The sequence below is a fragment of the Larus michahellis genome, chromosome 2, assembly GCF_964199755.1.
Source record: "Larus michahellis chromosome 2, bLarMic1.1, whole genome shotgun sequence".
In the NCBI taxonomy this organism is placed as follows: domain Eukaryota; kingdom Metazoa; phylum Chordata; class Aves; order Charadriiformes; family Laridae; genus Larus; species Larus michahellis.
The window spans coordinates 51,410,862-51,426,117 of NC_133897.1; positions in this window are offsets into that span (position 1 = coordinate 51,410,862).

The following is a 15,256-nucleotide window of genomic DNA, read 5'->3' on the forward strand; positions in this document are numbered from 1 at the left end:
AAAAGTATTTATGTAAGTCAAGACAGAGATTTGCTATTAGTGAGATTTGTTCTAGAGGTAATTCATAACTTAATTCTAATTCATAACTTAATTAAACTCTTACTTCACTTTCAATTGTTTTGAGTGTAAGAAAGAAACCTGGTATCTGACTTGCAGTTCAAGGTATTTATTTTTCCAGGTCATACTATAAAGGTTCTGCTCTGAAAAGGACTGAAAAGAAAGTCTGCTGCATGTACAGACTAAGAGAGGACTGAAACCATTGGGATCAATGGCAGGGAGACACTAACCTGATCAGAGACATTTATCAGTCTTCTCAGGCACTTATCTGTATATTTTGGAGGACACAAGCATCTAAAATTGTCCCTAAGCTACTTAGACTTGATAGTGCTGCAGATACTGAAACCTCTAAAAGACTTGAGGCAACTGAGGGAGACACTGAGATTTAGCTGATCTGACCTGCTCCCGAAGAAGCCTACCTCTGTCCTCCAGAGGGAATGGAGGAAGACTCACTTCCCCAGGCTGAAGCTGATCTTACAATTACCTCTCTCAGACTCTTAAGGCATTTTAGTGCTTGTGTATTTTTGATATCTAATCCAAACCCCTCTGTGAGTGCCCACATACCTTTGAAGATTTATACAGTGGATGGTTTGGCTTTTACCCAAGATTTTCATCTGAATATTAAAACCACTAATGGAGGGAAATATTTGTTAATGGTAAATAAAAAACTTTTCAAGGTGTCTTTAAAAAACTAGAGGGAGCACAAATACTTTCCTCTGTCCCTTGTGGTTTATCTTTAAGATACTATAAGATGCTATAATAAATACTCTGTGGGCTCCAAGAGCTCATGAGGAAATATACTGGCAGTATTATTTAGGTAAAAATCAGTATTTTTAGCCTGAGCTGTTCTTTTCAACAACGTGCCATTTTAGTTTAAGAAACGCTACACGTGTAACTACATCCAAGAATTATCTTCATGGCGTCTCTCAGCCCATGTTTACTTTGATAACCATACATGTAATACGAATCTACTCGCATTAAATTCTTAAATTGGTACACTTTTATCTCAGGCTGCATGGCAGAGACGCTAGCATTTTGCAGTTGTTATTGGTTGGTTTGCCTGGGTTTTTGAACAGCCTCTGGAATGTGCTTTTATCATTAGGAATATCGATTTATGTTTACTGTCTTGGCTTCACATACACATAATGGATTTTTCTGTGTTTCTACATAACAACAGGCAGAATAGCGAACTCTGAGACTGCCAAAGAGGCAAGTGCAAGCGTAGGCCAATATCACTGCAATTGTTGTCTGTAATTTTATTGTTGATCCCTGTAGGGTTTTTTATGCCGTGGGATAAACCCTGTGAGAACACCTGAATGCGTTCTTCAAATCTGCAATAGGAACCTAGAAAGAGGGTGACTTGGCAAGTGTTTACAGAGAAACACAAGCTACGTCTAACTTGAGACACCCAGGAAAGATTTTGGTTTCTTGAGTTTAGACGTACTCTTTTGACTGTGGCCAAGTCTACGTTAGCAAGTAGTGTGGTATAAATGGACTAGGTCTGGAGAGCAAGACAACTGGTACTGCGAAAGCAAAACTGCTTCAGAACCAAATGCCACGACAGGGCCTTACATCGATTGTTTTTCATAGATACGGTATATTTCGTTATTGTGTGAACAAGAAAAGAGTGCAGCTAAAACACCACAGCTAACCCATAAAAAACGAAGCACTCTACAGAAACATTATGATGCATAAAAAATTAACTCCAGCCTCATGTATGCAAAACTTAATTACGTAGGCTTCACATCTCATCAGAGTCATTGTTTAACTGCTCTTCCCAGAAACTAGGCTGACTCTTGAAACATTTCATATCTATCACTTATTTTAAAAACATTTTAAATGCAGTAAATGTTTAAACTGAACTGAAAAAGAAACTGAATTTTCTTTGTCCTGGGCTAAGTTTGCTATAAGGATTTTGTTGTATTGTTATTTAGACAGATGTTCTACAAATACAAATACGAAAGAAATAAGACTCTTATCAACTTAAACTGGCATTGCTTTATTAAAGCTCATGGGGGCAGATTTGCCTTAGTAGAAGAGCTTGCTCTTGTCTAGTTTTGAAAATGTGATTCAACATGGTCAACATCCTAGTCAGAAAACGGGGGGGTTTCGGGTCTGGGTAAACCTGAGTGCCTACCTGCAAGAGAAGTAAACAGTCTCCCAATTCAGGAGTCCGTGCTAATGCTTGGTGATTTTTTTTTTCACCAAACCCCAGAGGCACTCACAGGCACTGGATGCTGATGGCAGTCCAAATAAACTGTTTTGGGGAGATATTCTAAACGTTTTTAACATGTTGTCATTCAATGTCCACGCAGACGTTTTAGAAGCATGCCTGTTCTGAGACACAAATAACCAGCGCAAGAGATCCTATATGAAAATCATTATATTTGAGGCACTGAAATAATCCAGGATGTAATGACAAATAATTTCTTTTTTTTTTTTTCTGGTTAAAACAGAGAAGAAATAATGCTACCTCTTCCACGATCAAAAGGATCAACTCGTTTCTCTTTCTTAATACTATTCTGAAAGCTAAGAACAGGGTTTACTTTGTTATCTCCAGTCCTGCCCATGCTTAAATAACATTAATGTTGAAGTAATGGTGATGGTAATACTTGCTGTTCAGCAGTATTGTGGTCTACCAGGGTGTCACTCCTGCTAATAACTTCTCTGTTTCAGTCCCTCTTTTCTCTTTTGTTTAAGGAAACATTTTTATAATAGGAACATTTTTTTAATGCTCTGCAGCAAATAACGTTGATGGCTGTAGGGCCTGGCATACTTTTTAACATTGTTGAAGTGCTGCATAAGGGATTTGACTGTCTGAGTCCCATTAAGGTATATGGGAACCATATGGCCAGATCCCCACGTACCACTTTAAAATGTAGGTGATTCTGCCTGTAACAGAGCACAGGATTTTGAAAGTACTATTCAGTGCCCCTCTTTTTGAACCTGTCTCAGGTTTTTATTTTCTGCATTTAACTCATGGAAATTGCTGTAGATAAAGAGTCATCCTTGAGGCTGGATTCTGGGTCACATCCTGCTTCCCACCGCTTTAATTTTCCCACTGCTGACTGTATGGACAAGTCTTCTGCAGAAGTTCTTCTAACAATGTGCCATTTGGGGCACCATAAACACGTAGGCTGGCTCTGTTCTTAACATTATTTATTAGATGTCTTGGATTCATTTACGCTCCCCTTGAAGAGCTGAGGCAGGTAAATGTTTACCAACTGAGGAATTTTTCTCATTTGCATGCTGAGAAGTCTTCTGAAATGCAAGTCTCCTGGTTTCCCTCTGGCTCCTCTGATTACAATGTGCTATTAAAGCTTTTCTTTCAGAATTGCTAACCAACTTTTAGAAAGGCTAATGTGAGGGACAAGGACAAAGGCCCTTTAGACCTGGTTATGACAGGAGAAACTCCTGCGCCTAATTTCTCTAATGTGGAAACAAGCACAAAAGAAGCTCCCAGGGAAAATGGAGGGTTTCGATAAGTTAAAATATGTAGTGAATACTTCTTACAGGTTTGCAGAGCTATAGAGAGGCCCCTGCAACACCTGTCCTGGGAGGCCTCTGGGGCAACGTCCATGCGGAGGACCATAGATTTTAATGCCCTGGCTGAGCCTGGCTGGCTGCTGTCGCCAGGGAGGGCAGTGGGATAGTCATTGCCCAGCTTTGGGGTGATCCAGTGGTGGTGGCAGCTTGAAGGAGTCTAAAGAGGATGGAAAGTTCACAGAGGTGAAGGTGCACACCCATATATATATACATGTGTGTGTATATATATACACACACACACACACTTGTGTCTTGCAAGGTGCATACACTCTGGCTACCTAAACATCTCCCTCCTGGTTCTGCTTATCCTACTTTTATACTGTCCAGTGTTGCATGAACCAACAGGAAGAGCTTTAAATAAGCAAAGTAGAAGAGAAAGACAAGAAGATAGGAGGAAAGGATAAGAGACAGCATATAACCAGAGAGGATGACTGGCACATACTGCATCCGGCCCATTTTTCCTTGTTGCCACTTACCCCTTGACTCCACTCATATGGGCTCCAGGACAATTAGGTTTGGGATGTATTTGCAGCTGATAAGCGGAGAGGTTTTTCCATCCAGACACAAGTGTTTACATTGCACTTGAATATTTTAAAGCACCTTCAGAGCTGCATCTGATGTAGCTGGAACCTGCTTTTCATTCCGGAATCTCAAGTGGTCTTTGCTGCCTCCTTCATCATTCAGGCAGCCACTCTTGTGCAAAAGGTGTCTGTGTGCTATGGCAAAAATTAGATAGCATTACCTTCTCATAATTATGTAGCAGAGATCCTTTTGTCTGTATCTGAGAATTACAGGAGCATAAACACCTTTGTGCTTCTTCAGAATAAAGGCTGGAACTGAATTTTTAACGTAAGCTGAAATGTGCATCTGGGTTCATTGTAAACCTCTGCATGTGGGTAGCTGCGTGTACGTAAGACTGTTGGCAAATAACTACCAGTATTCTGTGTTCAGATACAACCCCTACATACACGATTTTCTAACTGAAAGGAAATGTCTACCTGACATTTAAGTGATAATGATTCGACGAGAACAAAAAGAGGAAAAAAAATATTTCTTTGATTCCCCTGAGTTCCTTTGAGTGGACATAATGATAGCCTCACTGGTGTGTAAGAACCAAAAACATGCCAGAGAGACCTTCAGAGACATCACTTACTTCATCCCCTGTCAATCTGAACAATCCTTTGTTTTTGTAGTTTCTGGATACAGCATAGATTTCTGTCCCTCTCTGCTCTCTGTCCCTCTGTCTGCCTTTTCGTTTCCAGTCGTCGGTGACAACCCAGCTAAATTTCTGCTTGACATAGCTGAAACTCGGTTGCAACAGCAGGTTCTCAAAATTACCCCAGACGATGGACAAATGCCCCAGTTCTCTCAGCATCTGTGCTAACCTCGAAACCCTACCTGGTAGGCACAGTGCAATCAAAAACTAATCAGTGAAATCAAGCTGGGATTTGATCTTGGGAGCTAACAGGAGAAAAAAAGATGACTGTGCAAATATGGTATGGCTTTCAAGAGGGGAGATGCATTAAGCCATCCTTAATCATCAGCATCTCAACAGAGGAGTGAAAGGAGGACCTGGCAAAGCCTGTCAGCGTCTGTGTTAATCCAGTTAATTAGCAGGAAAGGACGAACTCCTCTGGAAGCACCTATGTGACAGGCAAGCTCTCTTTGTATTTCATTAAGATGATTGTTTTAAAGGTTGCAGGCAAAACAGTGCCTGTGTTGCTTTAGAGCTTTCCCTTACTGCTATGCTAAAGCTGGGGCATGTCGGAGGGCACGTGGGGCTGGGAGGTAGTGTGGGGCAAAGAGCTCAGGCAACCTGGCTTCAGGAGGAAGCAGTGCCACCGGGAGAGAGTAACTTGAGCTACAACCTACGCAGTCTATGTGATTTGCCTCTCTCTCCTCTTCTGCCTTGCTCTTTCAGTAAGGAAAAAAAAAAAAAAGAAAAGGAAAAGGCTGCAATGTGTCACAAAGGAACAGACTGGCAGACATCTGCCTCTTGCCTTATTTATTTATTTCTTTTTTTTTTTAAAAGGAAAGGGTACAGAGCCAACTCTTCACTCCAGAGCCCCCATTCCCTTAACAAACCAAATGGTGGCTGTTGGCAGGGTATTGACAGCTTGTTAATGAAGGAATTCTTGACAAAATGACAACCTGTGTGGGATGCCGTGTGAAGCCGAATCCTCCCACGAACCAGTACTAAGTAATTAGGAGGTGGTGAAAATAGCAACTAACTACTGTTGGGGAGAAGAGGAAGGGGGAAAAAAAATTTCTCCTAAATTAATTATAAAAGCAGTTCTGGTTTAAAAAGTATCCCTCTTCCCTTTCCCTGAGAAGACACAACAATTTTCCCTGAACTGTGTATTTCATCCTCTGAGTTTCTCTTAGTGGGCCAAAGGGTGCATCTCAAAAGACTGAGCGTGATGACTGTGAATTCAGTGCCTTTTTCTCTGCAAATATGATCAGCAAATGAAGCACTAATGAAAATCAAACAAAAAGTTGGCTGCTGGGGCTGCCTCTTCTGCTCCCCACAAGGGCCCTGTCTGGTTCACCTTACTCTTTTTTTCCCTTGATTTTTGTCTGATTGCTTCAGGCAGGTGGGCCCAGCTGTTGACGACTGCACTAGGTTTTAAAGCCCCGAGAGGAGGCTGGGTGAGGAATCAGCCAAAGTAGAGTGCTTGAGTTAGGAAGTGGGTCTTGCAGAAAGGCATGTTTTTGAGCAGTGGCTCAGCATCATGGGCTCGCAGCAGCAGCAGCAGCAGCATCCACGTTCATGACCACGGCATCAGTATCAGGTGCTAAAGCATTGGTTAGTGGCAGCTGTAGCAAAATCCATGGCTTGTGGAATTATGTTGCAGGTGCTCATTCATTTTGGCTCACTAGGAAGATACCATTCTCCCTCCTGTCTTGAACATGAGCTCATGATAATGTAACTAAATGTTTCGGAAAAAAAGAGTAAAAACGGTTTGTACAAGAAGGAAAATTAGGTATTCCATTTTAAATTCATCACAGATTGAATCATAGAATGGTTTGGGTTGGAAGGGACCTTAAAGATCATCTAGTTCCAGCCCCCCTGCCATGGGCAGGGACACCTCCCACTAGACCAGGCTGCTCAAAGCCCCATCCAGCCTGGCCTTGAACACTTCCAGGGATGGGGCATCCACAACTTCCCCGGGCAACCTGTTCCAGTGCCTCACCACCCTTATAGCGAAAAATTCCTTCCTGGTATCTAACCTGAATCTATCCTCTTCCAGTTTGAACCCATTACCCCTCATCCTATCACTACATGCCCTTGTAAAAAGTCCCTCTCCATCCTTTTATATGCACTCCAATTTGCTCCAATATGCTTTCTCCAATTATAGCTTCAGATAAAATAATATAGACTATAATGAACATGCACTTGAACAGCTTATATGCATTTTCAATTCTTCGTGACTTCTTTGTTTTGAATAAGCAGAGGAAACTCACTAACTTTCTTGTATCTCATCTATTACTCAGGTAAGTTTGTTCCCATTTGTGGCTTTTGTAGTCATGCTCTGTTAAAACGTTGTAAAAGCTACAAATAAATAACTGCCGGAGTTCATTGATTCTTGAAGTGGATGGGTGATAAGATATCTATACATTTAATTCTATGAAATATTTTTGGAAGGAATAGAGATTGACTTAGTTCTGGTTTACTGCTGAGGTCAAGAACAGACATAACAAAGAACACTTAAAAGGTTAAAGGCTTCACTTTACAGGAAGGTGTCAAGACATCTCATGTTTCAATAACCCGCTGTACCAGCGAGAGGCAAAAGCCAGGTCAGGGATATTTTATGCTTTCCAAGTATACTACCAGAGCTATGAAATAATTGTTTATGCTGCAAATAGACAATCTTGTTTTGCTTGTATTGTGTGCCTTAAATTACTGATTTTTTTTTTTCCAGTGACTTCTCACCCCACTCAGTTTTCAAAGAAAGCAAACCAGTTTTTGATGTTGGATAATTACATTGCTCAGTAGCAGCGGCAAATTAATGACAGGACATAAATGAATGTTTTATAATTTGGGTAGTCAGCATTTTTTGTGATGTGAAGAAGTACAGCAATACTGATGACGAAATTCTGACCCATGCAAATGCATGAATGCATATTAGCATTGGCTCATAAGAATCTTGCTTTACACACATAAAAAAACCAGGACTGAAAGTCAGTCACTTCGGTTTCATTCTGGGCAGCTGGATTAAAGCTTTTGCAGGTTTCTTATGACAATAGGATTGAGAAGTTATTCTAGAAAACTGGTATGCAGGGCACATGGTGAATAAATGCACTGATTTCCTTCAAAATGCAGATTGTGAGCTCCTTTCTTTTTAGGAGGAGTTACTCCATGTTCTGACCCTCAGTATACAGCCACAGAATGCTACCAACCAAAGGAAAATATATCCAAATACAAAGAAAACAAGGCTTGTCTGATGATGAGTACGTTAAAAAAATAAATAATAAAAAATTAGTCACAGCACTTATTAAAATCTGTACTGTACTGTAGAGGATAAACTTTCCTTCACATAAGTGTGTACTAGGTGCTGTAATAATTTTTCCCACAGGTGGGAAAGAAAAGGTATATGACACCATTGTGTTTGTGCTGGCAGTTTAGGGCTGCCTTTGTGATACTGAATTAGGGAGAAGCTCATTTACAGTGAACAGGACTGCTTGGGTGATCATGTTCCTGGGGTCAGGTTCTTCGCTTGTAGGCCGAGAGGCAAATATTACGGCTACCGCTGATTTGAAATTCTCAGCCCTCAGGGGGATGCTGCTGTATGTGCTATTCATAGATCCTGACCTCCCACTTCTGGTACCTGTGGAGGAAGTGGAACGAGCATCGGTTTCAGTGGAAAATGCTCTCTTGCGGAGTAGGTAAGAGCTAGCGCTCATCACTGCTGCAGAAGGTGACTGAGAATGGGGCTTGCTCCTCTGACGTGCTAAGTAAAACACATTTTTTATGTCAAGCGCTTTGCAGGCTCAGCCTCAGCACACTCAAGTCTTTTGTTGTATCAAACTGTCAGTGAGGAGCCATATACCAGAGAATCTCTGCTTGCTCCAGGGTCTTATTTGTTCAGAAGCGATCTGAAATGCAAGTAAATTCCAAGTAACCGCATGAGTGAAACAGTTGGAACATTGTCAGCAGAGAGACAGACGTGTGCAAGCAATGCGGACTATGCTAAGCTCACTTGCATGGGATTTGTTCAGCTGCTAAACAACAAAAAAGTGACGGGATGAGATCTCTCGCACTCTTTCATTTCTTTTAATAAATCTGTACAGTTCTTGTGCCAACTAAAATAAAGGGAGAAGGCTTTTCAAAGCCTGACAAAGTTTACCTGTTCATACCCATTTATGTGTGAGCTCCTATTAAGCTCAGGTGCTCAGAAAGGCATCCAAAGTACAGCATAATAATGACATTGCTCAAAGATCTTCCTCTTGTCTTATGGATGAGGAAATGTATATCACTTTGCATTTAAAGATCATGCTGTTGGATTTCATGTGTAGTAGCAATAACTAGCTGAAATAGAAGCGCCTTAAACGTGCTCGCTTTCGTGATATTGCAAAATTATGTTTGATATTTGCAAATCGTTATCTAAACTCACATTCTGTCTAATCCATAGTAAATATTATGATTCTTTCAGAGATACTGGGCATCCATATTTCTTTCCTATTTCTTGGGCTCAGTCAGAGGTACTGAATACTTAACAATTTTGAAAATGAAATTGCTCAAATAGGTGCTGAAGTATGGCCAAGGGAACTCTGTTTTAGGAGGTGATTTTGAAAATCTTGACCTGAGATCTGTCTTGGAATGAATCCAGAAAATGTAGTTACTGTGTGTAACGCTTTCATGTATGCCACCCATTCAGCACCAGATCTTCTCCAAATTTTGTGTGTGTTACAGCTTCACAGTCAGCGAGTTCTCTTCACGAAGGCTGTTAACCAAGTGACTGAACTACAGCCTGCAATCGGAGCCTGTTTAGATCTAATCATTGCTGTACAGTAGGTAAGGAAAAGAGCCGCAATCCCTAAGCAGCCTCCTTTCCCTCAGCATTCCTGGCTAGTATTGTTCAGGGGTTGTCCAAGTAGGGTATTTGTGAATTTTAGAGCAGAACTCTGCTTTCTCTGTTTTCATTGTATGAGCTAGAAAAAACCCTGATAACACTGAGCTGCCTCCTCCCTCACCAGCCAGCACCAGCTTCCATGCTTCTGCGGGTGCTGACACTCGGCATGGTTATTGCTTTCTTGTAAAATGATTGCATTCCCATCAGTGCTTACCAGTTCCAGCAACTGGTGATGGCCAAGCAAACGGTAACCTGGGATCTCTCCTTCCTGTACTGTAGCTTGCTTATCTTTCCCCACCGCATGACCTCAGCGATGGATTGCCTGTATAACTGCAACAGTGCCTCGCACGGTGAAAACCTCATCCTTGACAGTGACTGCACGAGCATAATCCAGGTGCCATAGTCCATAATACCATGAAGCAGAGCACTCTTGGTGTAGGTAGGTTTTACTACAGCGTACGTGTACGTTGAGGGAAGATACAGATGAAGTTGCACCATCAGTAAATATGTACATACGTGGCAACGCTTTACAGAGCTTCCAGAAGAGTGATGGTACTGTTTTGAATTGTTGTTACACCTTCAAAATAATTTACAAAAAAGGACCTAACTAGAGTAAGTAAATAAAAATGAGAAACTGAAAACCAAGGCAAAGAGAGGTAAAGGAAACTGTCCAAGGAGACTGCAATTAAACCACAGGAATTTCTGACTCCCAGGCATATATTCAGCTCAGTCCATCAGACCCTGCTGCCTGATTATTATTTAGAGTGAAATGTATGTTGGCTTGTTCACTTTATTTATTCACTTTAATCATCTCGCAGCTCCTTCCACTCCAGGGCATTGCTGGTGGACAGGAGATTTATAATTTGGAGAAATCCTGAGGCTGGAAACGGGTGAATTGCTACAGCTCTAGTGCAGGTGTCATTTCATAACAGTAGATCCTCTGATTTAGACCAGTGGACATTCTGCGCTAACATAAGCATAGCTCGTTCAGCAGGCAGTAATATATAATTGAGAAATTATATGTTGCTGCATTGTTACTAGGGTAAAAACTAGGGCTAGGAGATGTTTGCTCTGTCTCAACAGCAGGCTATCAATATTCTCAGCAGCATTATTAGTATTTATTGAAAATCTTTTGTAAAGCACTGCAAGTTTACACAGAGGTAATTTACATCAGATAATTAGGATGCCTAAAATCATATACGGAAGGATAGATGCTAGTAGTGCTAAGTACTTGATTGTATTACATTGCAATGCTATTCTAGAGGGATTAGAGCATTTTCTGTCACTTGATTGCATAGCAACAAAATGAGAAGTTTGTTACACACGTTGCTGAGCCTGACTGGTTATGAATTCTAGACTGCTCCTTAAAATTAGTCTGATACTGCACAATCTAGGTGATACTATCCAGCAGAATAAGGTGCAAGTGACATGCCACGAAATGATGAATATCATGTTTTGCATAAACCATGCTGTGTTTGCATACAAATGGTTTTGTAAAGCACCAATGTGTAAACTAGTGACTTTGCTTTTACCAGTATGCAGTTTTGAAAGACGATATTGCCAAACGCAGCCATATTTAACCATATTCATTGACTGCTTCTTATGATAAGACAGTGTTTGCCTTTTAAAGAAAGGGAATAACAAGTCACCATGCCATCAAGATTCTGGGCTTGAGCTTGAATCGTTCCATTTAGTGAACTGCAAAAAGGAGATCTGGATATTATCAAATCTTTTTTCTGTCTGCACAGACAAGACTTAATTTCAACTCCATGCACTGTGAAACTTGCTATTTGTCCAGTAGGAGGATGTAATTCTGTATGTTGTATGTAAATTCGGCATACGCTTAGGTTTAGATTGGATCTTGAGCCACACAGCAGCCCACGTTGGTGTCAATCAGCCTTTAAATTCATGATGTGTTAGATCCCTAATCAATATTGTGAGCCTCATACAAGCCCCACAGAAGTCAATGGAAGCTTTTAGATTCACATCAGTGGTCTTGGTACGAATCCATTCTGCTTAACTGACCTTTCCAGCTAAGCCACAGGTCTGGCTAAGGCGTAGGTCTGACCATGCCGTAGGCCTGCGTCACCTCAGAAGGGGCAATCGGTAACACTACACTTGGAGGAACTTGTTTGCTGCTTCCTCACTGTGTGTCAAAAAGTGGCATCTGGGCTAAGAACTTAACTGCTGCCTATCTGTAATCATTCGCTGACTCTACTGAGATGCTGAGGGGAGACAAGATGAGACAGAACTGGTGCCCCTGCATTAGGGTGAGTAGGGAGTGTGTTTCTTCCCACTTCAGAGCTGTTAAAGGTTGCGAAAGCCTCTATGCCCCCTCCTACTGCTCCTTCCTTAAGCGTTCCCACGGGAGCCAAGCAAAATGTGGTGTTGTGCCTGATGATAGAAAGATTTTGCTAGGTCAGGCATAAGGATGATGCTCTCCAGGGCTAAGGTTACATGAAGAGCAGAGGCACAGAGATCCAGGAGCGTTACTAAATGCCCAATCAATACCGAATCCATTTTTCATCATTCATTCACAGGAAGAATAGGGATGTCTAACTCAATCATTCCTTACAGAAAATAAACAGGCACCTTGTCAGCCCATGAGAAAAATCATTCACTGATGCCAAGATAATGTTTCTAAACAACTGACTGGATCAAAGGTGAAATTTAATTGATTATGTGTTAAATATTCTCTCTCTCCCTGTCTCTGACATAACACCCTCTCATACACACAGAGTGAAAATACCCAGACAGTAGGCCGAACAATTTCCTTCTCGTTGCCATAGAAATTTCAGGCGATTATCCCGTACTATGGCTGGATTGCTTCTCGAGACACAGGGTTTGAGTCTTTTTCACTTAAATGATGTAAATCAGAAACAGCACTGCTGAACTCAATGAATTGTAGAACTGGTGTAAATGGGAGGAAAGCCAGTGTTAGAGGCTCTTTCTTTTTTTTTTTTGATAATTTTTTAACTAGCCACAGCATGTCTGTTGTGGCCAAGTTCAAAATCCTGGGTGGACTGTTACAGGTTTTTAGGATTTCTTGTTAATTGCCGCTAAAGCCTTTGGTGTAGGACTTGAGTACTGCTCAAATTCATAGTACAGAGATATCCTTCACAGCAGGATACATGTCTGAACGTGGGAAAAAAAGGTAAGAGGAGAAACGAGAAGCATTTGAGCAAAGTGACTTGTCTGGAGTCACAGGCAGATCAAAGGCAGGGTAGAAGCAGATCTCCTGTCCCTCCTGCTCCCGTCTTACTAGACAATGCCTACGAGTATAAGGGCAGTGCAGCAGGTAACAAGAAGGCAATGCTCTATTAGCCAGTTTGCTCATACCAATATGCATTTGTCAGATCTAGTTTGTAGGCAAAGATCCAACTGGGCATCCCAATAAACAGCATATGACTATGACATCCAGCTGTGGTCTGTTGCTGTTGTGTTGAATTATTCAGAGTTTGGCTCACTGTGCTCTTTGTGGGAAGGCAGAGCCAAGGGAGTGGAAACAAATGAGACGGAGCTTCTTTTATGCCAGGCATGTGTATTTGTAATGGCATGTGACCCTTGCTCAGGGCACCCACAGCTCTACAAATCTCTGCCCGCCTCCTGCAACAAACCGCTTCCAGTGCTTGCCCAGGAGGGGAACTCAGTGGTCAGTTGAGAGCGAGATGTCCTGATGGAGGTGTTCAGGACACGAGACTCGCTCGAGGTCCAGCCCTACTACCAGGAGATTGAGTTGGCTTGGACACAATGCTGGCACAGCAAGGGTGTGACCTGGTGGTGTACAGAATTTCCAGTGCAGGCTTAGACAACTGCACAATGAACATCACATATCTGCCAGGGTCCTGCGGCTTCACCCTTGCCTGGAAAAGCTCATTCCAGTGTATATACCGTAGTGCTTGTGAACAGCTGTGTTGGGGATCTTCAAATTCCAAGGCTGGCCTTGTTGTTTGTAGATGCAATTATGCACACATGGTTACAAATATGTTCACTCAGGCTCATTCCTGGCCTCCAACATGGGGAGCGTGGAGTGCGTGATACTCCCTGGGACACAGTGTTGACTGTGCATTGTAAGCGTTCGCCTCGGAGGGTGACGAGGTGCATGACACACAGCAAGATGGAACTTGTTTCTCTGAGCAGCATTAGTTTCCCATCTGTAAGCTGATTAGGCTCTCCAGTGCTAAGGCTGATGGGATGGCAGTAGTAGGGATAGGAGTCTGCTGCAGGAACCTTAAATGGATCACAGGCAAGTTGAAATCTATCTCTGTAGCCTACAGAAGTCTGGGTCTACAGGCACAGGTTTTCCAGCAATAAGTCCCATATTGGATAGCCCTTTTCCAGGGAGACTTTCCTTCCCTTTCAGATTCATGGGGAGAAAGATTTGCCATGCTATATCTTACCTTCTGTTTTGTGCTGAAGTATAGGAATTTCTAACCTGAGAGCAGGGGTGGTATTAGGCACCTTCCTTGGGCACTATTATTATTACTTGCCTCCATCTAGAAAAGCAATTCTGTAACATTTGCACTCTGCTCTTGCCTGGTAATATTTTCATAAAATTAATGGATGAATGCCTGTCAATAGTGCTGCTGGTAGATATTAACTCAGTTCAAAGGCATTGAGATGCTGTCACCCCTGAATAAGCTGCATGTTCTGTATCAACTTTACTGGGAGCACTTTGGACTTTCACATTTGGACCATCTGTAAATACAGCAGCTCCATGACTCATGTATTTTTTTTCCCTATTTGAACTCAAAGAAAAATTAATCTGGCCCATCTGCAGCTGGACTTGTTTAGAAAATCTGATTGCCTTCCAGACACCAGACATCCATGCTCCAGGGATGACAGTTTTTCCACATGCTAATTAACTGAGGACAGAAGAAATCATCACAAAACATTCCCATCTTTGTGCCTGCAGCTGTAAATTCAGAATTAAAGTAATTTGGGGAGAAATAATGTTGTGAAGTGTCACAAAAGATTTGCAACTGCCAGTGCTTTTAAAGGAGCTATGCTTAACACCATGCACTGAATATGATACTGAAATATAATATTCACTTGTTTAGTCACTTCTTTGTTCTGCCAAAAAAGCCCACCAGAACTGGGGCTCTAGAAGACATCTACATAATTCAGATTAGAATCTTGAGCAGGGAATTACAGTGATAGGGGTTAGAAGTAACTCAGGTATGGACCTTTGATGTCCACCCTATTCTGTTAAACTAAGCCACTAAGAGTCATTAGGACTCTTTTCAAAAATAGGATGTGCCAGGAGAAATGGCAGAGGCATGAGGCTCAGCTGCTAAATAAGGAAATCAAATGAGCAGTATCTTGAACTCCATAGATTTATGTTATACCCACTGCCTGAAAGAGACAAATTAGTTATTCAAGAGGAATCACATGCAGTAAAGTCTTACATGTTAAGAATATTACAACATTGGTTACTGCTGCATGCAAATGAGGAAGGTGAAGGATGTCCATAAGGATTCCTCAGTGAAGACTGCACTTCTGTCAGGTCTTACCTTTTACCATAAATCTTATGGTATGTGCTATTTTCCACTAATTCTTGGTGCTGTGATAGAAGAATC